Genomic DNA, 27,769 nt, shown 5'->3' with positions numbered 1-27,769 from the left:
CTGGGGGTGGTGGGTGGTGGTGAGGTGGGAAAGAGTGAGCAAGAAGAGTACTCTCTCTTTAAGGGACTTACTGGGTACAGTCTTGGCTCATGAGGAATGATCAGGAATCAAAGGCTGAGCAGCAAGCTGATGCACAAGTAAACCTCCAATCTTTTCAACTATTACTAAAAGCCAATCATACATTTAAAGCTAAAACATTAAACACCTGTGCCTAAATTGACACTAGTGGTCAGAAGCAAAGTTGTAGCATCTCGTTTGAGGCTTCTAAGCTTCAACTAATATAGAGAGGACAATTTGATGATGAAAGAGAAAACATTTGGAAAGTCCAGGCCCCACAGAAAGTGAGATTTTCTTGGGGACCTCATACAATAGCCTTAAGTATACTAGTCTATTTCTTCCAATTTTATTTGTGGTATGATTTTAAGTTACTTTCATTTTTACCTAGAAAGTTTACTGCAAGATATTTTTTAAGTCAAGTAAATATGATGCACCAAAAGAACTACAGAAGGTAGTCTTAAAATAATCCAATTCTCTCATTTTTCATGTGAGGAAATAGGGAAAGTCCCAAGAAATTCCACAGTAAATTGAGGTAGAGTTAAAACTGGAACTGACTCAGGCAGATTCTATGTACCTGTGGCCAGTACATAGATCAGATGTAAAATCCCTATGTATTTGCAAATGATTTGGTGATGCCAATATAATATCCCTTCCTCTCAATTCTTTCACTCTACCCCTAAATTTGGAGTTCAGGTCAAGGGATGGGCTGAGTATGTTTGTTTTACTTAGTAACTGGTACCCATTTCTAGGCTTCCATATTAACCAATCCATCATACTGGAAGACTGAGTTTAACCAATCAAGTCTGAGTTTAACCTCCTGAGGATCTGGCCTCAATGTGACCTAGTAGTTAGTAGTGTCATGTTATGCCAAGTATTCAAAAACACGGTCTTGGTTACACAGTGACAGGTGCTGTATGAAGACGACGAACAATTCTGGTTGCTAGATAACTGGGTGTTTCTCATAAATCACATTTCTTCCTTTCTGGGTTCTTGCTGTCATCAAGAATCAGGAGTGGTCTCACAGAGAATCACAAGTAATCTCAAATTAGTGAACCCTGACTGTAAAGATTCAAAGAGAAGAAAAATATTAAAGCTCTTACATGCTATTTTACAAGATTTTATACTGAGAAACAACAAGCATGAATAGATGAGGCTTGTCTAAGTCCAATAGTCTAAATTCTTAGGCCTAAATATAGCTGTTATTCTCATAAATCCAAGAAATAGAAGCAAGAAAATTCTGGTAGTTCTTAACTTTGAATTGCTAATAATATTTCAGTTGATAGGATGTAAATATATACCAAGCATGGGAACAATTGAAGACATCAGATTTAGGATTTTGACCCTGCCACCTCAAAACACTATATGTTAACTAAAATAGCAAAGGAATGCATATGAAACCCCATATAATGAATATTACCTGTCATTCATGTAAGTATCACAATAAAAAGTAAAATTATTTTCACATGGCTTACTTAAAATTCTTCAAGGACTCCACATTGCTTAGGTTAAAATCTAAATTCCTTAATACTGTCTCTCTATATTATTTGCTCCTGCTCATTTCCTTTTTCATTCTTCTCCCCTTAAACCTTATATGTTGATCTGATACATTTTTCAGTTTCTACTAATGAAATATTTGTGGACAGTATAGGGAAGTATGGCTTAAATGATAACGAGTGAAGTGCATATTTATATGTAGTTGAACAATGGTATTAAACAAGGTTAACAGAGAACAGTATGGGTAAAATTCTGAGACATTCCCCCAGGAAGAACAGGAACCCCAGTTAAGAGTTGCTGATTGAGGAAATGGTCAGGGAAAGGAGAGTCAGCAAAAGAGATAGACTGCTCTCCCATCAGATAACACTACGTTGTATTATCTGGAGTTACAATGCATTATGTATTATGGACAAATTGAACACTGGTCTTAGAAGCTAAGTGTGCTTTTATAAGACTCGTTTTAAAAAATAGCCCCTGAAAAAAAATAAAATAAAATTGTCAAAGAGAATTTTCCTAAGTTGAGCTGATACTTCAAGCAATTTTCTAATAACTACGACCATGTCAATGTTATATAACACGTGACTAGACAGAAATTCAATCTTCTGATAATAAAGTCATTTACTAAAATCACTATAGCAGGTGGCAAATCTCTACAAAACATTTTTATACTTCTTACCTTATATATGTATTATGAGGCTTAGGAGTTTGAGGGACATTAGATGTGCTATGTTCTTATATCCAACACAACAGGTTTATGTAAGGTATGTTTACAGTGACTAAACTATATCTGTAAATTCACTGAGGACATGAATATCCTAGGCCCCTTTGGAGTCAATGACGTTTATGAACCCTCAACACAGAAATGCCACCATGGTCCTAGATGGGAACTAATATAAATGTTACAAAGCTTCTACTTAGTTACTGCTTTTGCTGAACTTGCATGTGAATTATAAGTAAGAAAGAACTGATCTTTGTTTTTTTTAAAAAAAAGGCTGTCATAATCATGGTTGTGCATAGAGAATTCGTGGCAAGAATATTTCTTGTAATAGTATTAATAATAATAATCATAAATGAAAGATTAAGTTATGCATATCATACAATGGATTATAAAACAATTATTAAAAAAATTAGTGAGTACTAAATGACATTGAAAAATGTTCACAAAATATGTGAAAACAGTTTACAAATAGATTTCTGTATAAACTTAAAGAGAAATGAATTAGTTCAAACAAGAAAAACATTAGATAGCAAAATAAAATTTCAGTAAGAGTAATCTAAACAGGAATGTGAAAAATGTTTAATTTCCAGAGTTTTTTGTTTATTCCAGTTTTATACCATGAATATATATCACTTTTGTAATCAGAAAAAAAAAAAAGCTTAGTAAACAAACAAACAAAAAAAATTAAAATGTGCAGTTGGGCTTTAATATAACCAAACTGTCACAAATAACTGTTTTGGGCCAATTATGAAAACAATGGTTACATGGCAAAGCTGGATGTACACAAGGTCACTCTCAATTTTGTAGACATTCAAGTGGGTCTGTGGTAGCTAGACTCCAAGATGGCTCCCAATAATGATCCCCACACTTCTGAAATCACCCTTATATTGTACCAGCCTTGATCTGTGTGACCAATGTAATACAGCAGAAGTAAAGGCATGTCACTTCTGAGATTACATTATAAAAGACTGTGATTTCTGTCCTGGGCACTCTGTCTCTTTACAGGGGAAACCATGTTGTGAGGAGTCCTATGAGAGAAACCTATGTGGCAAGGAATTGAAGCTTCCTGCCCTGTGAGTGAGATAGGAAGCTGACCCTCTAGACCTGGCCAAGTCTCAGATGATGGCAGTCCTGGCTGACTGTAGCCTCATGAGAGACCGAGTCAGAACCATACAGGTAAGCTGTTTCCAATTTCTTGACCCTGGAAACTAACATAATAACTGTTTTTTTTTTTTTTTTTTTTTTTAAAGCTGCTAAGATTGAGGCCATTTGTAACACAGCAATAGCTGACTACTCAGTTAGCTTCCAGCTTTGGAGATTAGGGTCTGTCCAAGAACCTAGCTTTGGAAAAAGTACCCAGGCCAAAACTCATTTTGCTCTAAATTCAAGATTCTGATTTCCTATCTCGTCTGACCCAAACCACAAATGATATTTAAATACCTTTTCAAAATGTTCAGTTCCTTAGAGCTGCCTTCTAGTTCTTCCCCTCTCTTACTCATATTTCATCCCATCTTCTCTTTTGGTTACCATAAATCTAGGGTCAGCAAACTCCTAAAAAGAGCCAGATGATAAATATTTTAGGCTTCTCTGTAGCAAGTACTCAACTCTGCCTCTTTACTTTGAAAACAGCCATAAACAATATATAAATGAATGGATATGGCTGTGTCCCAATAAAGTTTTATTTCAAAAACAGGTGGTAGGCTGAATTTGGACCTAGAACTGTGGTTTGCCAATCCCTGCTACGAATGAAACTGATCAAGATCCTAGTAAGAGCAATGCTTCCACTCCTTCAATAGATCCATCCCCTCTTGCCAAATCAACAGATATTGCTCTGGAAATTCCCCCATGTGCCACCATGCATCAATTTGTCCTTCTCTATTAGATGCAAACTTGTTATTTCTCCTATCTTAAAAAACAATGGTTACATGGCAAAGCTGGATGTACACAAGGTCACTCTCAATTTTGGTCCATTTCTGGAACTCACTACATCTAATTTTGCTCCTCTCCTCCTCTTCCAAACCTAGTCTTATCTGGCTTTTGTTAAGGCCCTCAATGATCTTCATATCACTAAATCCAATTATCAATTTTCAGGGTTCATTATACTTTACTTAGCAGCAGTTAACCAAGACCATCACTCCCTCTTAAAAATACTTTCTTTGATTTCTAGGATACCACAATCAGTTGGTTTTTCCTCAAATCTCCACGGCTGCTCCTTTTCAATTTCTCTCTCATTCTAAATGCTTGTGTCTCTCAGGGTTTGGCTTGGACTCTTTTCTATTTATATTCATTCTCATCATGTGTTGCTCAGTATACTTCTTTATGGGATGACACTAAAATTTATACCTTCAGATTTCATCTCTCACTTGAACACCAGACCCCTATTCAACTGTATACTGATCATCTTCAACTGGCTACCTAACAAGTATTCCAAACTTAACTGTTCAAACTCCAAACTGTCTAAAACTCAACTCCTAATTCCACCTACCTCAATGTGCCTCTCTCTCAGCTTTCCCCTTATCAGTAAATGGCCACCCCATTCTTCATGTTACTCAGGCCAAAACCCTGGATCACTCTTAATTCTTCTTTCATAGGCAAAATCTGATCTGCTGGCAAATTCACAAGCTCTACTATCAAATTATATTAACTCTTGAGAAGAATTTCCATGTTACTAGGAATAGAAGCCTTATAATGGTCTATAAACCCCAAATTATCTTGCCATTCCTTTTACTAGAAGATTAACACAAGGTTTACTCCCTCCCTCACATCCTTTAGGACTCTCCCCTATAGAATGTGACATTCAGGAGGGCAGAATATTTTCTTTGTTTAGTGCCTGACTCATAGTAAATCCTTAAGAAATATTTGTTGAATGAATGAGTTAACTGTAAAAGGGGACAAAAAATAATTTCTAAGTTGCTGGAAAACTCATTGGCAAAACAAATTGTGTACATCTCTTTTCTCATTTCCCATTTTCGTATTGTTTTTTAAACATAATCAAAGCCCCTGATAAGTTATAGTAAAAAGACTAGAATGTGATTCAATGGACCTAGATTCTGCCACAAAAAGACTAGCTGTTCTAACTTATTGACTTCTAATGATCATGGTTTCCAGAGCTGTAACATAAGAATTGAATCAGGAAACTTGGACCCCTTTAAAACCTACAAACTTCAAACTTTGCATATGACTTGAGAGGCTTATGTGATGACAGATGCTCCCCAAACCACAGGATCTGACCACGGCCTCTACAAAGGTGTGTTGATAGGGAAGTACAAGTCTGACTTCCTGGAAAAAATGTCATGCTATATAGGAGAAGTATCATCAGCTGATCAGTCTGTGACACAGAAGTGAAACAAACACTTATTTAAGGGCTTAAAATGTCCAAGACTTTGTTAGATATTGAAAAGTTATCTCCTAGTCTTCAACAAAAACACTGGAAGGTAGGTAGGAAATTCTATTCTTTGTTTAGGTTTTTTGTTAACAGAACATGTAAATGAGCACCCAGAAGTTATATAACATGTCCAAGATCACACAGTTAACAAATGGCTGAGTTAGAATTCAAATACAGGTCTATGAAACTCCAAACCTACACCATTTCCAATGTACCATATGCCAGAAGTTTTAGTTATAAGGAAACAACAGATGTGATAGCCACAGATACCAAAGGAATCTTTTGATCAGATAGACAACTAGCTGGTCTTTACCTCTACTATGTTTGCAAAAATCATCTTCATAGCTGAGTCACAGGTCATTATGAAGGATACTTCAGGAATTCATAGAATAAGTTCCATAATGGCAGAGGCTGTGTAGATTTCCTACTAGAAAGAAACTGCTCATAAGCTGTTATAGTTCTTAACACAAATAACAGATATTCCTGATTATTTTTAAAGGAAAGGAAACTAAAATTTGTGGATGAATGCCTACTGTGTTCTAAAACTTCATAGTATTTATCAAAATGACGCTATTAAACAGGCAGGCATCAGACAAACAAAAAAACAAGATTCATAAGACTGCACAGGGATGATGTATCTTTGATATTAACAATCGGCTGAGTGGAGATGTGAATACAGCCCACCTTGTTTCCAACTGCTACTGCTTATATTTTGAATATTCTCATGCAACTCAAACTCAAAATGACTACAACAACCTGTTATTTCTCTTATGTTCCCCATTTCAATGAATGGCTTGCATCATCATCCACTCAGGCTCAGGTACCTACACCAGAAACTTCAGTTAATCTTGATGTCTCCTCTTTAACTTTTCATGTACGATTAATCATTTATGTTTTATACATCCCACCTCCTTAGTACTTCAAATCCAGCTGCTTTTTTCCAACCCCCCTGACTCAATTTAGGACATCATCATATCAGCCTGGATTATTCCATGAGTCATTATCCTAATTATCCTAGTGTCATAGCTTGATGACTTCTAATGCAGGCTCTAAAAAGGTGATCTCGAGAGCAAGCTTATATGCATCCCAGGATGAATATAAAATGAGGCACTAGATAATTGGAAATATTAGAGCTTGTATTTACGCATTTCTAATCTTCAAAAGTAAATTACTTCTTTTATAAAAACAATGCATGACATGAAAAAATTATGTAAATATATCACTGAAGGAGCTAGTTAAATGAAGAAAAAAGGATGCTAGGGTAAGCATACAGAGGTAGCATATTTGAAATTTATTTTCTGCATAATTTACAGCTACCGTAACAAAAGTGAATTGGAAATGGACAAAATATTATGACATAATTAATATGGTTCAATTGATAAAAAACAAGACCTTTAAAATATGAAAAAGAGGGATCATATCCCCATTCATTTTATGACTCCAAGATAATTTGATATGAAACCTGAAAATGACAAAGAAAATTATAGACCAATCTCTCACGAACAGAGATGTAAACCCATTAAAATATCAGCAGACCAAACCCAGTGATATATTAAAAAGTCAATATACTGTGTTCCAACTGGATTTACGCAAGAATGCAAGGTTGGGCTTCTGGTCAAGATAGCAGAGTTGGTAAATACTGTGCTTGCCTCTTCTCACAACCACATTAAAATTACAACTAAACTACAGAACAACCATGATTGGGAGTCGCCTGAAGTCTAGTGGAACAGAAGTCCTACAACTGAGAACACACAGAAGAGGCCAACTGGAGACTGGAACAGAGCTTCACTACAACCAATCACTTATACTCTGGCTGATATGAGAACTGAATCAATCACGGTGGCCTTTCATTATAGCCTCTCTCTGAGCTGCAAATCAGAATGACCCATCCAGAAGCATTCACTGAATATTCATCACACACTACCAGTAAAGCGCAAAACTTTTCAGGATGCGGGAAATAAACAGATAAGAATTCTAAGCCACCTGTTTGTACCTTAACTTCACATGGTCAAGCCAAGTGTCTGAAATTTTGGACCAAATTAAAGTCTGTTAAATGTAAAAGGTATAATTAAAGAAAAAATTAATCTGTTTTACACAAATACATTATAATTAAGTTCTGTTTTGTAACTTTTTAGTCAATCATATGGATTATCTACAAAAGGAAGAAAGTGGAATTTTTCCAATTAATAAATGACATTTCAGTTCTAAAAAAAAGAATGTAAGGTTGGTTTATACAATGTAATTCACAAAAGGAGAGAAATCATCTCAACAAATGTAAAAAATGTATCTGATAAAATTCAATATTCATTCATGAGAAAATCCTTAGCAGACTAGAAATGGAAGGAAAGCTTTTTAAACTGATAAATAATATTTACAAGGACTTTACAAGTGAAACATGTTATCCTATGAGGTAAGGGGTAAGACAAAAATGTTTACTCTCATCACTTCCAGTCAATAATGTCCTGGAGATTCTAATCAGTGTGGTAAGGCAAGAATGAGAAATAAAAGGCAAAAGACTGGATAAAAAAAGTAAAACTGAGATTATTCATAAGCAATATTCCAAAACAACCAAGTTATAAATATTAATAAGTGAACTCAGCAAAATTGCTGGAAATAAGGTCCTAACTTATAACATTATATTTCAATATATACTGGTGGTGAAAACCAGCAGAGGCTGGGACTGAGTGAGCTGGAGGCTGCAGGAAGCAGAGATCCTCCTCTTAAAGGGCCTACACCTGGCCTTACTTGCTGACAGACGTGCTCGCTCTGAGCTCCAGTGATGGGGCAGCTGCTCAAGGGGTGCACGGGCATACGGGGTGGTGCTGAACTGTTAGGCTCTAGGGTAAGGACTGGAGCAGTAGCTGGCTCTTGGACAGAGGTACAGGCAGAAGCCATCGTTCCTTTGTTGAGCCCTCACCCCTTCTAGCCTGCAGATGCAGGTGCTGCCATACCTGAGCCACCATTAACCTGGATAACAAGGGTCGCTCCACACAGGGGATTCCCTGGGACTCTGCCTCCACGAACTTATGGACCCACCCAAGCCACTTGCAGTGATTTATTCCACACAAACCACTGCTTCGGCTTCTGCTGTGAACTTTTGTAAAATCTCTCAAAGGCTCTTGCTGAGCCGCCTCAAGCCCCATACCAGTGGCAGCTGGCCTCAGTTTCTGACTCAAGGCACTTATAAGCTCAGCATGGGTGGCAGTCACCTGTGGACTGCTTGGTGACCCTTACCAGGTGGCCCCGGAGGTACCCAGCTACAGCTGAACTTGGCCAGCTGGACCCCTACCAGGTCTGGACCAAGGGCCCCTACAACACACCTACTACATAGAACCACTCTACTTAAAGACTGGGAGTCTCAGCAGTCTTAACCAATACACAGACACAGACACAGGGAGGCAGCCAAAATGGGAGACAAAGAAGCATGTCTTACATGAAAGAACAGAACAAAGCTCCAGAAAAAGAATTCACCAAAATGGAGACAAGCAACATACCAGATGCAGAGTTCAAAGTGCTGGTTATAAGGATGCTCAAGGAACTTAGGGGAAGAATAGATGAACTCAGTGGGAACTCTAAATGAAGAATATAATATCTGAGATGAAGAGTACATTAGAGCAGGGGTCCCCAACCCCTAGGCTGTGGACCGGTACTGGTCTGTGGCCTGTTAGGAACCGGGTCATACAGCAGTAGGTAAACAGCAGGCAGGCATGAGAAATTTCATCTGTATTTGCAGCTGCTCCCCAGTGCTATCATTACCACATCAGCTCCACCTCAGCTCATCAGGCATTAGATTCTCATAGGAATACTGGTCCCTGCTGCCAAAAAGGTTGGGGACCACTGCATTAAAGGGAATCAAGAAAGTGGATGGAATGCAAGATCGAATCAGTGACACCAAGGATAGGGTAACAGAAAATACCCCATCAGAACAGCAGCAACAAGAAAAAGATTCCAAAAAAATGAAGATAGTTTAAAAAAGCCTCTGGGACAATGTTAAGCATAATATTTGCATCATAGAGGTACCAGAAAAAGAAGAGAGAGCAAAGAATTGAAAACCTATATGAAGAAATAATGACAGAAAACTTCCCTAACCTGGTGAGGGAAACAGACATACGACTCCGAGAAGTTCAGAGAGTACCAAAAAGATGCACCCAAAGAAACCCACATCAAGAAATATCATTAAAATGCTAAAGGTTAAATTTAAAGAGAGAATCTTAAAAGCAGCAAGAGAAAAACAGTTAGTTACATATAAGGGAGCTTCCATAAGGCTGTCAGCCAATTTATCAACAAAGAATTTACAGGCCAGAAGGGCTTGGCAAAAAAATCTTCAAAGTGATGAAAACCCAGGACCTACAATCAAGATTACTTTACCCAGCAAAATGATCATTTAGAATTGAAGGACAGATAACTTCCCAAACAAGAAAAAGGTAAAGAACATCATCACCAAAGAGCTAGTATTATAGGAAATGCTGGAGAGACTTAAGAAGAAAAAAAAAAACCGTATGTATCAAAAGTCTAAACAAAGAATGAGTATAACTATATATCTATCAACAAGTACTTCGAATGAAAAAGAATTAAATGTGCCAGTCAAAAGATAGGGTGGCTAAATGGATAAGAAAACAAGACGCTTACACATGTTGCCTATAAGAGACTTACTTCAGATTAAAAGACAGACATGGAGTAAAAGTAAAGGGATGAAAAAAGATATCTCATGATGGATAAGTCAGAGAGGAAGACAATGTCATATGATTTCACGTATATGTGGAATTTAAAGAGCAAAATAAACAAATGAGAAACAAACTCATAGATACAGAAAACATTTTCAGGGCCACCCGAGGGAAGTGGGTTGCGGAGGGTTGGTGAAAAGGGGTAGTCATGGAAACAGAAAGTATAATATAAAGAATACAGTCAATAATATTGTAATATCTATGTATGGTGTCAGAGTGGCACTAGATTTATTGGGGTTATCACTGTGAGTTATACAGATGTCTAATCACTATGTCATACACCTGAAACCAACTATAATTGAAAAATAAAAAATTATTAATTTAAAAGAAATTGCTATCAATAGAGTAAAAAGGAAACCCATAAAATGGAAATACTTATAAATAATATCTGATAAGGCATTAATATCCAGAATATATAGAGAACTCCTAAGACTAAACAACAAAACAAACTTGTTTAAAAATGGGCAAAGAAAAAATAAAAGGAAAAAAAAAATGGGCAAAGAACTTGAATAGACATTTCCGCAAAGAAGATAATGAATGGCCAACAAGCACTTGAAAAGATGTTCAACATTACTAATTAGGAAAATGTAAATCAAAATTTTGGGATACTACCTCACATCCATTAGGATGTCCACTATCAAAAATCAAAACCAAACAAAAGTGTTGGGGAGGATATGCAGAGATTTGAACCCTTGTGCACTGCTCGTGGGAATGTAAAATGGTATAGCCACTGTGGGAAACAAGTAATTCCTCAAGAAATTAAAAACAGAATTACCATATGATCTCAATTTCACTTCTAGATATATACCTAAAAGAATTAAAAGCAAAGTCCTGAAGAGATATCTGTACACCCATATTCCTAGCGGTATTACTCACAGTAGCTAAAGTGTCAGAACAACCGAAGTATCGGTGGATAGATGAATGGATAAGCAAAATGCTGTATATACACTCAATGGAATATTGCTCAGTCTTAAAAAGCAAGGAAATTAGGCAATGTGCTAAAACATGGATGAACTTTTAGGTTATTATGCTGTGTGAAATAAGCCAGCCACACACACACACACACACACACACACACACACACACACACAAATACTGTATGATTCCACTTATATGAGGTACTTAAGAGCAGTCAAAATCATAAAGACAAAGTATAATGGTGGTTACTAGGGAATTACTAGGGGAGACTGGGGTATTACTGTTAAATGAATACAATACAGAGTTTCAGTTTTACAAGATTAAAGAGTTATGGGGATGAGTGGTGATGGATGCACAATAATATGAATGTTTTTAATAAAATATGTACATGAATACATTATTTATTGCTGCATATGAACTACTCTATAACTTAGTAGCTTAAAATAGCATTTATTAATTAGCTTAAGCATCTTAGCTAGATTCTAATTCTAGGACTCTCATGAGTCAAGATGTTGGCAGACTACAGTCATCTGAAGGCTTAAAGAGTTGGAGGATATGCTTTCAAGATGGCTCACTAACATGGCTATTGTGTCAAGAAGCCTCAGTTCTTCACCACTTCAGTCTCTCCCCTAGGCTGCTTGAATGTCCTTATAACATGATAGCTGGCTTCCTCCAGAAGAGTAATCCAAGAGAATAAGTCAAAAGCTGCAATGTCTTTTATGACCTAGTCTTAGAAGTCACACAACGTCATTTGGTCAGCCCTATTCAATGTGTAAGAGAACCATATACAAGGTTGCGAACAGCAAGAGGCAAAGATCTTTGGCAGACATTTTGGAGGATGTGACTTCACAAGAAAACAATAAAACACTGCTGAGAAAATTTAAAGATGACCTACATAATACTTTAGGTCGTGTTTATGGATTATACATATTATTGTAATTATGTAAATCCTCCCCAAATTTATCTATAGAGTCAATGCAATCACAACAAAAATGCCAGCAGGGTTTTCTGTGGAAATTGATAAGATAATTTTAAAATGTGTCCAGGAAATGCTGATGCCAAAAATGTCCAAGGCAATTTTGAAGAACAGCATCAAAGCATGCAAGGGTTGGTAAACTAGGCTTCCTGTTTTGTTTTGTTTTTTTCTGTAATAAGTTTATCTTATTTAGTTTTAATGATACATATTTTCTACAATGTTGATACAATTTCAAATTTACAGAAAAGTTGCAAGTACGATGTCAAAGTTTTTTCCCTGAGCCATCTGAGAATAAGTTACTAATACGATGCTCTATCTCACCTGAACACCTTTGTGTTTACTTCCAACAAACAATCTACTACACACCATAATAGAGCCATCACAGCATGGGGAAATAAACATGACCACGTTTCTACATTAGAAAGCTCAGACACTATCCAAGATTTCTGTACTAAGTCAGAATCATGTGTTAAATTTAGTTGTCACACCTCTTTGGTCTCCTTCAATCTGGAACAATTCCTCATACTTTCTTTGACTTTCAAGAACTGGACTATTTTGAAAGATTACTGGCCAATTATTTTGTAGACTGTCTCTTAATTGGGTTTTGTCTGAAGATTAGATTCAGATTATGTATTTGGCAGAAACAATACAAAAGTTATGCTGTTCGTTCTGTTCTGAATTTCTGTTTCATAGACTATCTTTTAAGAGCAGTTTTAGGTTCAGACTAAAACGCTCTTTTTGTAAATAAAGGTTTACCGGGACATGGCCACTTCCACTTATTTATGTATTGTTTATGGCTGCTTTCTATTTACAACAGCTGAAGTGAGTACAAAGTTATAATAGAGACCATGTGGCTTGCAAGGCCTACAACATTTAATATTAGGCCCTTCAGCAAACTCCTACTTATCCTTCTTGTGGTCAATTCTGGAAGGCTCTCCCTATTCCTTAAGCCTCGGTTAGGTGTTTGTTACTCATATGGATCTAGCACAGTTTCTGGCACACAAGAGGTGCTTAATTATTCAAGAAATATTTTATTAAACAAGACCTATGCTCATCTCATCACACAATACTGTCTCAGAATGTTCTATACTTCTATTTAAAACTTTATACCATGTTAATGATAAACGGATGTCTATCAGCTTCAAATATTAAAGAAAAAGTAAACAAAACAAACTATAATTTCTAAAGGTTAAAAAAACCCCAATTACTGTTATTCCTCCCTTTCTCATTTCATTTATGAGACCATTATTGCCAAATGTCCCAGTTTGGGAATGAAGAAAACCCATATTAGTCAAAACTCTGATCTCAAAACTACTTTCATATGACTGTTTTAAAAGGGAATGTTTCTTTCTGAACCCTTCTGTTTCACCTCCATACTGTGACACAGATTTAAAACAGGTTTACTAATATTATAAAAATAAGCTACAGAAAGGAAATGTGCTGCTGTTTATCTATATATGATGTTATATATATTAAAATATATTAATATATAAAAACATATACTGTATTATATAAAATACATATTTTAATATTTATGACATTAAGTTGAAAAAACAAGTTTCAAGTTCTGAACTAAAATGATGCTACAATCTCAATATTCTAAACCAAAGAGCATTTCACATTTTTAAGGTTTGGTAAAATTATTAAGAAGTCTATCTGTATCATATTTCTTAATCTATTAATGTAAGGAAACAGTAAAAAGTAATTCATAAGCAGAAACTGGGTTTTCTATATTTTGCACAAATTTTTCAGGTGATGACATACATTGTACAATGTACAATGAAACTGTTCTTAACACGAAGCTACTAAAATTTAACTAAGAGCTGGGGTTTGGGAGCAAATGAGATGAAAGATGAAACCTAAAGTATCTATGCAGTAATACAATCTTATTCTTTAACTTTCCAATATATAAAAAAAAAACAACAACTGGTAACTAGATACTTTATTTTTATTTATTTATTTAAAAAAAGATAAGCAAGCCAGTTTAATGATGGGCAAGGGACCTGAATAGAAATTTCTTTTTCTTTTTTAATTAAGTTTATTGGGGTAACATTGGTTAATACAATTTTCAAGTGTACAGTATCATTCGACATCTGTACATTCTATTGTGTGTTTACCACCCAAAGTCCAGTTTTCTTCTGCTACAGTATATTTGATCCCCTTTACCTACTTCACCCTCCCTCTATCCCCCTATATTTAACCCCTTCATCCCATCTACCGCCCCTCGGCCCCCTCCTATTAGTAACCACTAGTCTATAGTCCTCTGGTAACCACTAGTCTATAGTCCATATTGAGTCTGTTTGTACTGCTCATTTGTTGCTTTTAGGTTTATATCCCACATATAAATGATGTCATGTGATTTTCAACTTCTGTCTTACTTATTTCACTTAGCATGATTTCTCAAGGTTCATCCATGTTGTCGCAAATAGCAGTATTTCATCTCTTCTTAAGGCTGAGGAATATTCCATTGTATGTATGTACCACAGTTTCTTTAGCCAATCATCTATCACAGGACACTTAAGTTGCTTCCAAGTCCTTGCCACTGTGAATAATGCTGCTATGAACATCGGTGTGCAAATATCTTTTTGGATATGGGTTTTCAAGTCTTTGGGGTAAATACCCAGTAGAGGGATTGCTGGATCATATGGTAGATCAATTCTTAGTTTTTTAAGAAACCTCCATACTGTTTTCCATAGTGGCTGTACCAATTTGCAGTCCCACCAGCAGTGTATAAGGGTCCCTTTCTCTCCGCCTCCTCTCCAACGTTTGTTATTACTTGTTCTGTTGATTATAGCTATTCTAATAGGTATGAAATGGTACCTTATTGTGGTTTTGATTTGCATTTCTCTAATAGTTAGTGATGTTGAGCATCTTTTCATGTTTGTTGGCCATTTGTATATGCTCTGGGGAGAAGTGTCTGTTCAAGTCCTCTGCCTATTTTTTGTTTGGAACTAGATACTTTAAAAAGTACTCACGTACATTTTTATATCAAAATTTAATTGTTTCACTCAGCCTAATAACATTCACTAAATACTTAACAACTGTGTTAAGACACAAAGAAAAGTCAAGTTGGGATAAACCTTAACACATCTAAGAAGGGAAAACCTTGGCAATTCAGTCAAGGTTATAAGAAATGATAAATTCTAACTGCAAAGATTACCTCTCCACATCAGCCATTAGTGAGTAAATACCTATTTACCAAGTACCTTAAAACCTAACATACATATATTAAAAGATAATCGCAGGACTATCATCCCCAAAGACAATAATCAAAGGGAAATAAGCAATTTAGTCACAAGAAATGGCATTTGAGTTAGACAGTATTTTAGTTTTTTAGTTGTATTCAACAAAGATTTTGAGTTTAAAATTTTATGTCTCAGAAATTCCTCAACTCGCCTTTTGAGCCACGTTTCTCTCACTGAGGCCTGCTTCCACATCTGGCAAGTGTACTTTCCCTTCTAATAAAACTTTTCTTTACAAAAAAAAAAAAAAAGAATAAAAAAAAGGAATTCCTCAACTTTACTGAATAATTTTTTTTAAAAATCTGATAGCCTGGAATCATAATGATCAATAATTATCCTGCTCTCAGAGGCTATTATGAATTCAGGGAAGTTTCCTGGATTCAACAGCCTTAGAATGTGGAACTTGAGTTCTCCTGAGTATTGCCATTTTATATTCTGCCTCCACCCTTTCTTTTATAGTTATCCCTCACTTATCACTACCACCTTGAGAAGCAACCTTTCACCCCTAACAATTGTTTGGAAGCAAACTACTGGGCATATTGTAATTAGATATAAAGTAAGAGTAAGTAGGTTCTGACTGATAGTCTAATTATCCTCTTGAGCATCAGATGCCTAATAAATAGCCTTTAGTACTATGACTTTGCATTTCTACTTTGGCTGCTCAAAGGTCTTTTTCTTAGTTTGTTTTTAAAGCTTACTTCCTAATTCTTAATGCTGTAGCCTTAACTTTCCTAATCTTCCTCATAAGGTTGTGTTTAGATAATTATACGGAAATAATGAGCCTGAAATTGCTTAGCTCTGAGTCTGGCTGCAGAAGGAAATCTACAGATTCTAGTAATTTCCTCTTCCCTCTTTAAGTGTTTCCTATTATAGGTTGTAAAATTTGACCGCAAATTAGTGAATGTTACTGTAATAACTTTAAAAGCTTGCGATCAGGATGTTTGGGAAATAACTAAAAAAAAAAAATGAGGAATGGATGCACTGAACAGGCAGACACCTGGGAAGCCAGCAAGGGAGGTGAATGGCTGTCATCTTTGATTATTTTAACAAGGGTATATATAAAATGACTACTCTCAATTCTGTTAACAGATGGAACAAATAGTCACAGGACAATAGACTTCAGGTCGAAACAAGGATGGATTTTTAAATTAAAATATCCCCAAATGATGTAGATTTATACAACATCATTACAAGTGTTTAAAGCAATGGTTAGTGGTTGGGTAGTTTTGAGGAGATTTTTGTAATGAGTGGAAGAATATACTAGATGACTTTTTAAGGCCTGTTTTAATTCTATGAGAGATTATGTGTTTTATATACACAATCTAAGACCAAAAGTTCTCATTTTCACACTTAATTTTCATGCTGAAAATAAATCCTGAAGAGTACTCAAAGAGTATGCAAGCAACGCAAAAGCCACACAGTACCCAAAGTTATTTGTTCAACTTCATGATATTATTTACATATCACTTATATCTGTCTATTCAAAGTTTAGACAGAAACATTTTAAGTGATAAAAACAATTTCCTTTCCATAATGAAGATATTAGTACTTACTAAAAAAATGATTTCCTTTTTTGAGCAGGAAAATCCCAACTACATCAACAGTATCATCACCATCAGCATACACATCATATATCCAATGCCATGGAAAATAATTGGCAACTATCTTTACTTAAAAAAAAAAAACAAAACACAACACTTCCAAGATGAATCATATAACATATAGACACTGGCGGAACTTGAGAGTCCAAGTAAATGAAAAAAGAGAGGAAGGAAACTAATTATAAAAAATTGATTTCACTGATTTGTAGGAATGTGGGAACTTCAAGACAGTTGGTACAACCCCCACTCAGAGAGCTAAAGAAAACTACATAAAGGAACGCTCAAGAGAAGTGTAGATTATCAAATTATTATCACTGTTAATGTAGGTTATCATTCCCTCACCTCGATGGGAGGCAGGAAGAGGTCTATAGAACACTTTAATTTAAACCAAGATGACATAAATTTATTTAGATAAGAAAAAGTGCTACTAGTAAAGGCTAATTTAAAGTTAATCAGATAACAAACATGATTTCCACCCCCCTCCAAACACTACATATATTAACCTTCTATTCACTACTCTTGGTTTAATCTTACAGAAGTGGGCAAAAAATAACCCCCAAAGAAGCAGACATATGATTGTTTGGCCAGCACCCCTTTCTCTAGAGAGAACTTCCCCTCTCCTTACTAGATTACAACAGGACTGTAAATCAGGATGTTCCACCTCCCTCAAAGGAGGACAAGAGATCCAGGCTGGCCAGAGTACTCCATTCCTTGGGCTTTTCCGGTAGGGCTAGCGAAGAAGATTGGCTCTTTCTGCTGTTCTAGGAAGGACTGAGTCAAGATGAAGATGGCTACCACATGAAGAGAGTCTGCCAGTAGGATGAAGAAAGGAGCAGAGATGAGGAAGGGAGAGAAAAACAGCAAAATTCTGTTGTGCTTAAGGTAGCTTAAACTGGATTTCTGGCTCTTGCAACTAAAAGAGCCCTAATACCTACGGTATCTCTATTTGCTTCTCGTGGTTGAGAAGGGAAAGTTTCCCTGTGCTTAATTGCAGAATCTAGACAAAGGTGACTATCACTGTCATTAACTATTGACTCTGCTTCAGTACTAGGCATATGGAAGAATTAAGAATAGAAGATTTAGCTTTTATTCCAACCCTCAAAAAAAGACCCAGGGCAAATCAGAAAAATTCAAAACTGTTCATGGTAAACATCACACACACAAAAAAACAGCACTCTCTAGGAGAAAATCTTTGCAAACTGTATATCTGTTGAAGGTCTTGTATCCAGAACACATAAAGAACTCTGTTGACTCCATAATGAGAAGATAACCAAATTTTAAAAAATGGGCAAAAGATCTGAGTAGACATTTTGCTAAAGAAATAGATGAATGGCTAATAATCGCATGAAAAGATGCTCAACACCATTAGTCATTAGAAAAACGCAAATCAGAACCACAATAAGATCATTTTATACCCACTAGAATGACAATAATAATAAATACTATAACAATGTAAAGAAATGGGAACCTTCAAAAATTCTAGTGGGAATCCGAAATATGCAATCACTTTAGAAAACAATTTGGTAGTTTCTTAAAAGGTTACACTTAAATATACCACACAATGTAGCAATTTCCCTCCTTGGCATATACACATGAGCAATGAAAACATGTCCACACAAAGATTTATACATTAACGTTCACAGTCTGATTATTCATAATAACCAAAAAAAGGAAACAATCCAAATATCCATCGATTGGCAAATGGACAAGCAAAATGTGGTATATCCATAGAATGGAATACTTACTATTCATTAATAAAAAGGAGAGAACTACTGACACATATTACAGCATTATGGACTGGAAAAATATACTAAGTAAAAGAAATCCAAAAAGACTACATATTATATAATTCCATTTATATGTATTGTCCAGAAAAGGCAAATCTATGAAGAAATATGTAAGTCTGGAGGTGGGGATGTGGATGAGGATTAACTACAAATGGGCATAAGAGATTTTACTGAAGTGATGAAAAATGTTTTAAAACTGGATTATGGTAATGATCACACAACTCAGTAAAGTTACTAAAAATCACTAGAAGCCTAAAATGAGTAAATGTTATATGTAAATTATATCTTAAAAATGTTCATTAGAAAAAAATTAAATAAGAGACTAAAGAAGACACAATAGGTCTAAAAAAATGGCACAGGTGAGAAAGGCTTTGGTTCATCCCTCTTGAGACCAAATCAGTTGTAACAAACATGAAGCAAAAAGCAAGCAGAGTTGCCTGGGATCCAGATGAACAGAAGCACTACTACTAGGGAGAAATCACTCTGCAATAAGAAATAAATCACCCTGCAATGATAGGAGGTAGGAGGTGGCAAAGATGTGAGGCTTCCTGGTCCCAAGGGGCTAAGAGGGACTGATGCTACTGGGAGCTGCAGATGCCACTTAAAGGTCCGGTGCACGACAGGACTTTCACGGTGATACCTGCTCTGAGCACCAGTGCCCTATCGGCTGCCTGTAGAGAAAGACAGGATTTACAGGGGTACACTGAGTTGTGGGAGCAAGGGCCAGAGGCTTTCTCTTGGGCAAAAGTGACAGCAGTATCCATTGTTCCTCTGCTGAGCCCTTCCTCTTCCCAGTGTGCAGACTCAGCGTCGCCATTGCTGAGACATCATCAATCTGGGCAACTGAGGCAGCTCGCCCAGAGGATTCCCTGAAACTCCAACTCCCCCAACTCACGGCCCTACCCAAGCCACATTCCGTTGTGTCCTCCACGAGTCCAGCGCTGCCTGCTAAGCCAACCCCAAGACTCACACTGGAGGCAGCTAATCGTGGCTTCTGGCATGGCCTCTTGAGGCAAATTAGGCACAGCATCTGAGGATTGCCTGCTGAGTCTTAACAGGTAGCGCCAGAGGGGCACAGGCTGGGGCTAAACTTGGTCTACAGCTGAGCCCCTCTCAGGACAGTACCACTGGACACCTACTACACAGTCATGCTGATCAGACCGGGAGCCTTAGGAACTTTGCTTAGTACATAGAAACAGAAGCAACACAGAAAGGCAGCCAAAATGGGAAGACAAAGAAGCAGAAACCATATGAGAGAATGGAACAGAGATTCAGGAATAATGGAGTTGAGCAATCTCACAGAGGCAGAGTTCAAAACACTGGTTATAAAGATGCTCAATGAATTTAGGAGAAGAGTAGATGAACTCAGTGAGAACTTTAACAAAGAGATAAAAAGCATAAAAATGGAAATAAATTATAAAAGGGAACCAGTCAGAAATGAAGAACACATTATCTGAGGTGAAGAGTATATTAGAGGGAATCAACAGAGTGGAGGAAGAAGAGGATCGAACCACCGATATAGAGGATGGGGAAGCCAAGGACATGCAATCAGAACGGCAAGAAAAAAGAAGCCAAGACTATAATAATAATTTAAGAAGCCTATGGGACACAATTTAATGGTAAAAATATCAGTGTCATAGGGGTACCTGAAGGAAAGCAAGAGGTTGAAGAGCTATTTGAAGAAATAATGATGGAAACCGTCCCTAACCTGGTGAAGGAAATAGACATACAACCTCAGGAAACTCAGAGAGTCCCAAAAAAGATGAACTCATAGAGGCCCACACCAAGATACATCATCACTAAAATGCCAAAGGTTAAATACAGAGAGAGAACCTTAAAAGGAGCAAGAAAAAAAGCAGTCTGTTACCTACAAGGGAGCCCATGAGCCTGGCAGCTGATTTCTCAAAAGAAACTGCAGGACAGAAGGGCTTGGCACAAAATAGTCAACGTGATGAAAACCCAGGATCTACAACCAAGAATACTTTATCCAGCAAAGCTATCATTTAGAGTCAAAGGACAGATAAAGAGCTTCCCAGACAAAAATAAGCTAAGGGAAATTATCAACACCAAGCCAGTATTACAGGAAATGTTGGAGGGACTTCTTTAAGAAGAAAAAAAACATGTGTCAAAAATATGAATAAAGAATGGTAATAACTACATTCCTATCAACAAGTACCTCAAATGGAAAAGAAGTGCTCCAACCAAAAGACAGAGTGGCTGAATGGATAAGAAGACAAGACTTTTACATATGCTGCCTACAAGAGACTCACTTCAGATTAAAAGACACACACAGACTAAAAGGAAAGGGATGGAACAAGATATTGCCTTGATGGACCTAGAGGGTATTGCGCAGAATGAAGTCAGATAGAGAAAGACAAATACCACATGATTTCACACACATGTGGAATCTAAAGAGCAAAATAAACAACAACAACAAAATCGAAATAAAACTCATAGATACGGAGAATATTTAGAGGGCTACTAGGTAGGAGGGGGGCTGGGGGAATAGTGAAAAAGGGCAAAGGGATTAAGAAGTACAAATGGGTCGTAACAAAATAGACATGGAGATATAAAGTGTAGCATAAGGAAAATAGTTAACAATGTTGTAATAATTATGTAAGGGGGAAGAGAGGTACTACATTTAGTGGGGTGATCTCTTTGCGAGTTATGTAGATCTCTAATCACTATGCTATACAACTGAAACTAATATATCATTGTATGCCAACTATAATTGAAAAAAAAAAACACCTCACTGAATTATACAATGTAAGTACAAGCAACTAATTATCTGTTATATTTCAATAAGCAAGGAGAAACCATGAATCTTGGTTTGGATCTGGATCAGGGAAAAAGTAGCTATTAAAGACATTGGCAACAATTAGGGAAATCTGAATTCCGACTAGATATTAGATGATGTACTGAATTATCACTAGTTTTCTTAGGTGTTACAACAGTATTATGATTATACAAGAACATGCCTTTATTTTCTGAAGATGCAAGATGAAAGCATACAGAGGTTAAGTTTCATGATGTGTCCAACCTTCTTTCAAATTGTCAGAAAAATAAAAGCATTTATACTTAGATAAACCAAATGTGGCAAAACAATGATTGGTAATTGGTGAATATAGGCATTCGATATACTTCTCTTTTTTATAGGTTTGAAATGTTTCAATATTCAAATTGGGGAGGGAGAATACTCTTATTTTAAAATATAACCAAGTGTAAAAGGAATAACTAATATAGTTCTCTGCATATCAGAAGAGGCACATAGTCGATGTATAAAGACTGTCATCACTTTGGTACTATGTTAACATACAGAAAGAACAGAGGGAACAAATTAGAACTAAAAATATAATTATGCAGTCTTAGCAAACTAGAGCTTTTAGAAAATGCTATGAAAACAAATACATTTAAAAATAATCACTTAATATAAAGCCACATAGTTATTAGTTGGTGCTGAGATCTTTAAGTAATGGATATGTGCAAGAAAACATTGTGGATTTTTCCTTTGGAAGAGCACGCATCCTGCCTATGTCACTTGGCTGATGTAAAGATCACATGAGATCGTGTATGCAAAAGTGCTAAATTTGAATTTTAAAAATTTTAGTTACTTACATTTTGCACCTCCCTGGTAGGACAGGCATAGAAACATAGGACTAAACATAACATCATCTTTGGGTACTCTGGTCTATCCACAATTGGAACTCCTCAATTTTGTAGTCAACACTGCACTAACAATTCTTCAAAACACTGGCAGTGTTCATTATAAATAATTCCCCTTTACTACTCTAGTAAGGCATTTTGTCTTACCATTTGCTATGCCACAATTTTTAACAATGTTGCTATGCCACAATTTGTAACGGTGTGCTTATAACAATTTAAAGTTTTAATAGCTTGAAACTCATCAGACACAGTAATGTAAAATAGAAATCTTATCAAGTATCAGAAGAGAAGTTCATCTGAAAGTTCAAACATAAGTCACATTTATAGTTTTTACAATAAAGAAAATATTCTTGGAATTGGACCTTGAACTAAAATATCCAAGGAGGAAAAGCCATGATGTGCAAAGACACAGTTTACTCCACATATACAGGAAAGATTAGACGCAGTACACTAGCAGATAAAAGAAGACAGGACTCTTATCCACTAGGATAGATATAATAAAAAAGATGGATAATAACAAATGCTAGTGAAGACATATGGAAACTAGGAATTCTCACACACTGATTGGGGGATTGTACAATAGTGTAGGTGCTTTAGAAAAGTTTGGCAGTTCCTCAAAATATTAAACACACCCTATGTCCATTGCAGCATTATTTACAGTAATCGAGATATGTAAACAGCCTAAGAGTCCATTGTTCTAAGTGGATAAAGAAAATATGCTACACACACACACAGAGGAATATTATTCAGCCATAAAAAGAACAAAGTCTTGCCATTTATGACAACATGGATGAAACTTGAGGGCATCATGCTAAGTGAAATAAGTCAGTCAAACACAGACAAATACCTTATGATCTCACAAGTGGAATCTAAAAACAGAGAGGGAGAGAGGGAGAAAGGGAAAGAGAGAGAGAGAGAACAAACCCAAGCTCCTAAATATAGAGACCAGACTCCTGGTTGCCAGAGGCAGGGCAAAATAGGCGAAAAAGGTTAAAAGGTACAAACTTCCAGCTAAAAAAATAAGTAAGTCATGAGGATTTGACAGCACGGTGACCACAGTTAATAATACTATACTGCATATTTGAAAGTTATTAAGAGAGTAATCTTAAAAGTTCTCATAAGAAAAAAATTTTGTAATTATGTATAGTGATAACTGTTAACTAGACTTACTGTGATCATTTCACAATATATACAAATGTAAAATTATTATGTTGTACACCTGATGCTATATGTCAATTACACTTCCTTTTAAAAGATGACTACATACTGTATGATTCCATATATGGAGTCCAGAATAGGCAAATCTGTACACAGGGAAGTAGATCAGTACAGCTAACCTTTGAACAACACAGGTTTGAAAATGTGCAGGTCCACTTACACATGGATTTTTTTTTCAATAAATACACAGAGTACTATAAATATGTTTTATGATTTTAATACTTTCTTTTCTCTAGCCTACTTAAGAATATAGTATAATATATGTTATTTGTATATAACATACAAAATATGTTAATGGACTGTTTCTGTCATGATTAGACTTTCAGTGAACAGTAGGCTACTAGTAGTTAAGAGTGAGTGAAAAGATAAACACAAATTTTTCAATGCACAGGAGTCTACACCCCTAATCTCCCCATTTCCCACCCCCCGCATTGTTCAAGGGTCAAGAGTCGTTGCCTAGGGCTAAGTGGGTGGGGTGGGGGTGTGGGGGAGGCGGGCAGCGTGGAGGGAATCAGGACCGATGGCTAATGTGCAATGGCTTTCTATTTGGAGTCAGGAAAATGGTCTCAAATTAGACAGTGGTGATGGCTGCACAACTCTACAACTCTACTAAAAACCACTGGATTTGTACACTTTAAAAGGTAAAGTTTATGGTATATGAATTATTATCTCAATAAAATTCTTACTACTACTACTACTAATAAAAAAAACCCAGCCCCCTACTTCCCCAAAATAAGCCAAGGACATAAAAAGGCAATTTATAGAACAAAAAATATAAATGATCAATGAATGTACAAAAACATTAAAGTATTTGTAACCAAATAAATATCAACTTCAAAACAATACATTAAAATAGACCAAAGAGGATATGAAAAGATTAGCACAGCAAAAGATCAAGTTTTATTTTATTCTGAAGTATCAAGAAAACTAAAAACTGCTAGCAGCAAATAAGAATAAATTAAGTAACAGACACAGAAAATTATCTTAGTTGTAGTGTTTAAACACATGAAATAGGGAGACCTTAGTGACTAACAGAGTAGTATTGGGTAAGTTACCAATAATCCAAGCATTAAGACACTAGGGTTGGTGTCTCAGAAACCCAAGTCCTCAGGGGACGAAGATTTTCTGTCACAGACAAATGTCTTAGGCAGAAAGATGAGGGGAGACAGTTTGTCCTCAGAATAAAAAAGTAGGTGTGGGGGAAGTAAGGAATAAAAGAAGGAACAGAAAAGATCAACCTTCTGCCCAAGCCCTGCCATCAGGGTAGCAGCATGTACCAGAGGGTGAGACCTAAGGGTCTTCAAGGAAGGGAGTCCCTCCCCACCCAAACTGCATGCCAGTTAGGCAGCAACACTCAAAGAATAAAAGGCAGCATGGGTGCCAGGAAAAGTGGGGATGGACAACTGGCCATGAACCAAGAGTACTCACCTGGCGAGAACTCCTCAACCTACAGACAAGAAGAGATTACTAAACACCCCACCCACCAGCACTCCTGGGACAGTGAAGGCAGACAATAGGCATGAATTGAGAATTGCAGAAACTTCTAGAGAAGAGCTCCTCAGCACAAGAAACAAGAAATTAATAAATATCCTACCACCTAGCACTCCTGAGAAAGGAAATACTTAGAATGGCATAGACAGACAATAAGATGTGGACTGGGAGTTCAAGTATGGACCCAGATAAACTTGAATAAGAATCTACAGAAAGTAGGTTACTTGAACTTTCTGGATAAATTAGAGGTATGAAATGAAAACACTCCAGAATTTGGAAGACTGAATACTGGTATGTGTCCATAACTGTGTAGATGAAATGTGTGCAAGATGTTGGGCCAACACCTGGTTCACATCAACACATCACCTCCAGCCATAAAACTGGGTCTTCACAAATAAATTCTGGAGAAAGAAGTGCCTCAAAGTCAGATGATCCAGGCTCTACAAACTTTTCTAGAATTGCCCCATAGCTGTGTACTCTAGGCCACCACAATGGATAAACTCATCTACACACCTGCCTCTCCAAGGACTCAAGGACTCAAGTCATAACCACATCAAAACAAGGTGAGCCTAATTCATCTGTAAAATACAGAGACCACATAAGACTGTGAAAATCTAGAAGGAAACCCTTAGATCAGTGGCGCCCAACCTTTTCAGTACCAGGGACCAGTACTTCCATGAGAATCTAATGCCTGATGACCTGAGGTAGAGCTGAGGCAGTGATGCTAGCACTGAGGAGCAACTGCAAATACAGATAAAGCTTCCCTAGCTGGCCTACTGCTCACCTCCTGCTGTGTGGCCCAGTTCCTAACAGGCCCCTGACCAGTACTGGTCCACAGCCCAGGGGATAGGATCCCCTGCCTTAGATTTTCATAGGCCTATGGTAGCTTTAGCCTAGAGGTCATCTGTGGAATCCATGATTGGCTGAGTGAAGTTTGGAAGAACTGTGTGAAGCAGGAAAAAAACTCAGGAGTGGTTGTATGAACAAGGAAACCACAGAGCAGTCCTAACCTTGCTCATCACTGCACTTTGCTGCTGCTCACCAAGAAAGTCCATCTTTCCTCCCTCTTACCACATCCATCTCCATTCAACATCTCTTACAAAGACAGCAAAGGACTGACTACAGTCTTTGAAATATCCACAGCTACATTAATATACAAATGTACATCTTTGTATATCCACAGAGATAATATAATAAAGCAATCAGCATAACTATTAAAGACATTGTAATATTGCTATTTAGCACTGTTCTGGAGATATTAATCAATGAGATTAGATAAGGTAAATAATGAGGCATAAATTGGAAAAGGGATAAAATTTCTATCTACAAGTGACACAACAGTAAAACTGGTTTTAAGAAAAGCAATGATAAATATAATTCAAACAATAAGAATTCAGCATAGTATCAGGAAAACTCCAGAAATCTCAGCAATATTCAAATACATGAATAACCTGTTAGAAGAAAGAACAGCTACGAAAACTCTATTTATAATACCAACAAAAAAGATATAAGAAATGTTCAAAACTTACATGAATAAAGCTACAAACCACTCTCCTAAAGTAGATTTAAGAAAATGAAAACATATCACTTTTCTCAATACTATTCAATATATCAGTTTTCTGTAAGTTAAACTATAAGTTTAATGTGAGCCCAATGAAAATAACAATGATTCATGCTGTAGACTTTCCTAAAATCTCTCAAAGGTTCATAAACTTTAAATAGTATCTGGCTTCAGCATGCCCATACCTCCTGCTAAGCAGCCCCAAGCCCAACACTAGTGGCAGCTGGCCTTGGTTTATGGCTTACCTTCTTCCAGGTAACTCCAAGCCCAACAAAAGGGGCAACTATCTGCAGATCATTCTGTAGCTCATACCAAGTGGCCCCGGGGCAGAACACAAGGCAGTGGCTGACCTTGGCCAGCAACAGAGCCCCTCCTAAAGGGCCCCAGAACCAACACATCTGGTGGTCAGCTTCAAACCACATCAGAAAACCACCTAACCAACTCCACAAACAACACAGCCAAAGGGCAGACTGTGCAGGTACTAGAGTCCTGTTGAAACATATCCTGCTCCATAGGGTCAGCCCCTGCACAATAGCTCCTCCACTGTAGTCACAGGCCAGTCCTCCCAACCAATCAGACTGAGGGTCAGCCCTTCCCACTGATATGAAAACAGCAAGAAAGGCTCAACTACAACAGGATGACACACAAAACTCACACAAAGAACACACCTGGAGCACCCAGCTCAGGTGACCAGGGAGACTACACTACTGGGCCCCACAGGACACCTACTACATAAGCCCACTCTAAGACCAGGAGACATAACACCTCTACCTAATACATAGAAACAAACACAGGAAGGCAGCCAAAATGAGGAGACAAAGAAACATGTCTCAAGTGAAAATAACACAAAGCTCCAGAAGAACTAAAAATGGAGACAAGCGATCCACCAGATGTAGCGTTCAAAATACTGGTTATAAGAATGCTCAATGATTCA

The 27,769-nt window shown here is 36.8% G+C and overlaps 1 protein-coding gene across 2 annotated transcripts in view; it reads right to left on the bottom strand.

The window, feature by feature from the left end:
- RALA (RAS like proto-oncogene A) overlaps positions 1-27,769 on the bottom strand; it is a 65,060-nt gene that overhangs the window by 29,624 nt on the left and 7,667 nt on the right. Inside the window, exon 2 of one of the 2 annotated variants that reach the window (XM_036231031.1) lies at positions 3,710-3,820. The exons of the other annotated variant lie outside the window; for it this stretch is intronic. The gene's annotated coding sequence lies outside the window, so the exon portion shown is untranslated. The remainder of the gene's footprint in view (positions 1-3,709; positions 3,821-27,769) is intronic. 2 annotated transcript variants of the gene reach the window in all.

This window comes from Rousettus aegyptiacus, unplaced genomic scaffold, assembly GCF_014176215.1.
Source record: "Rousettus aegyptiacus isolate mRouAeg1 unplaced genomic scaffold, mRouAeg1.p scaffold_m13_p_13, whole genome shotgun sequence".
Taxonomy (NCBI): Eukaryota; Metazoa; Chordata; class Mammalia; order Chiroptera; family Pteropodidae; genus Rousettus; species Rousettus aegyptiacus.
This window is presented reverse-complemented; position numbering and strand designations above follow the sequence as displayed.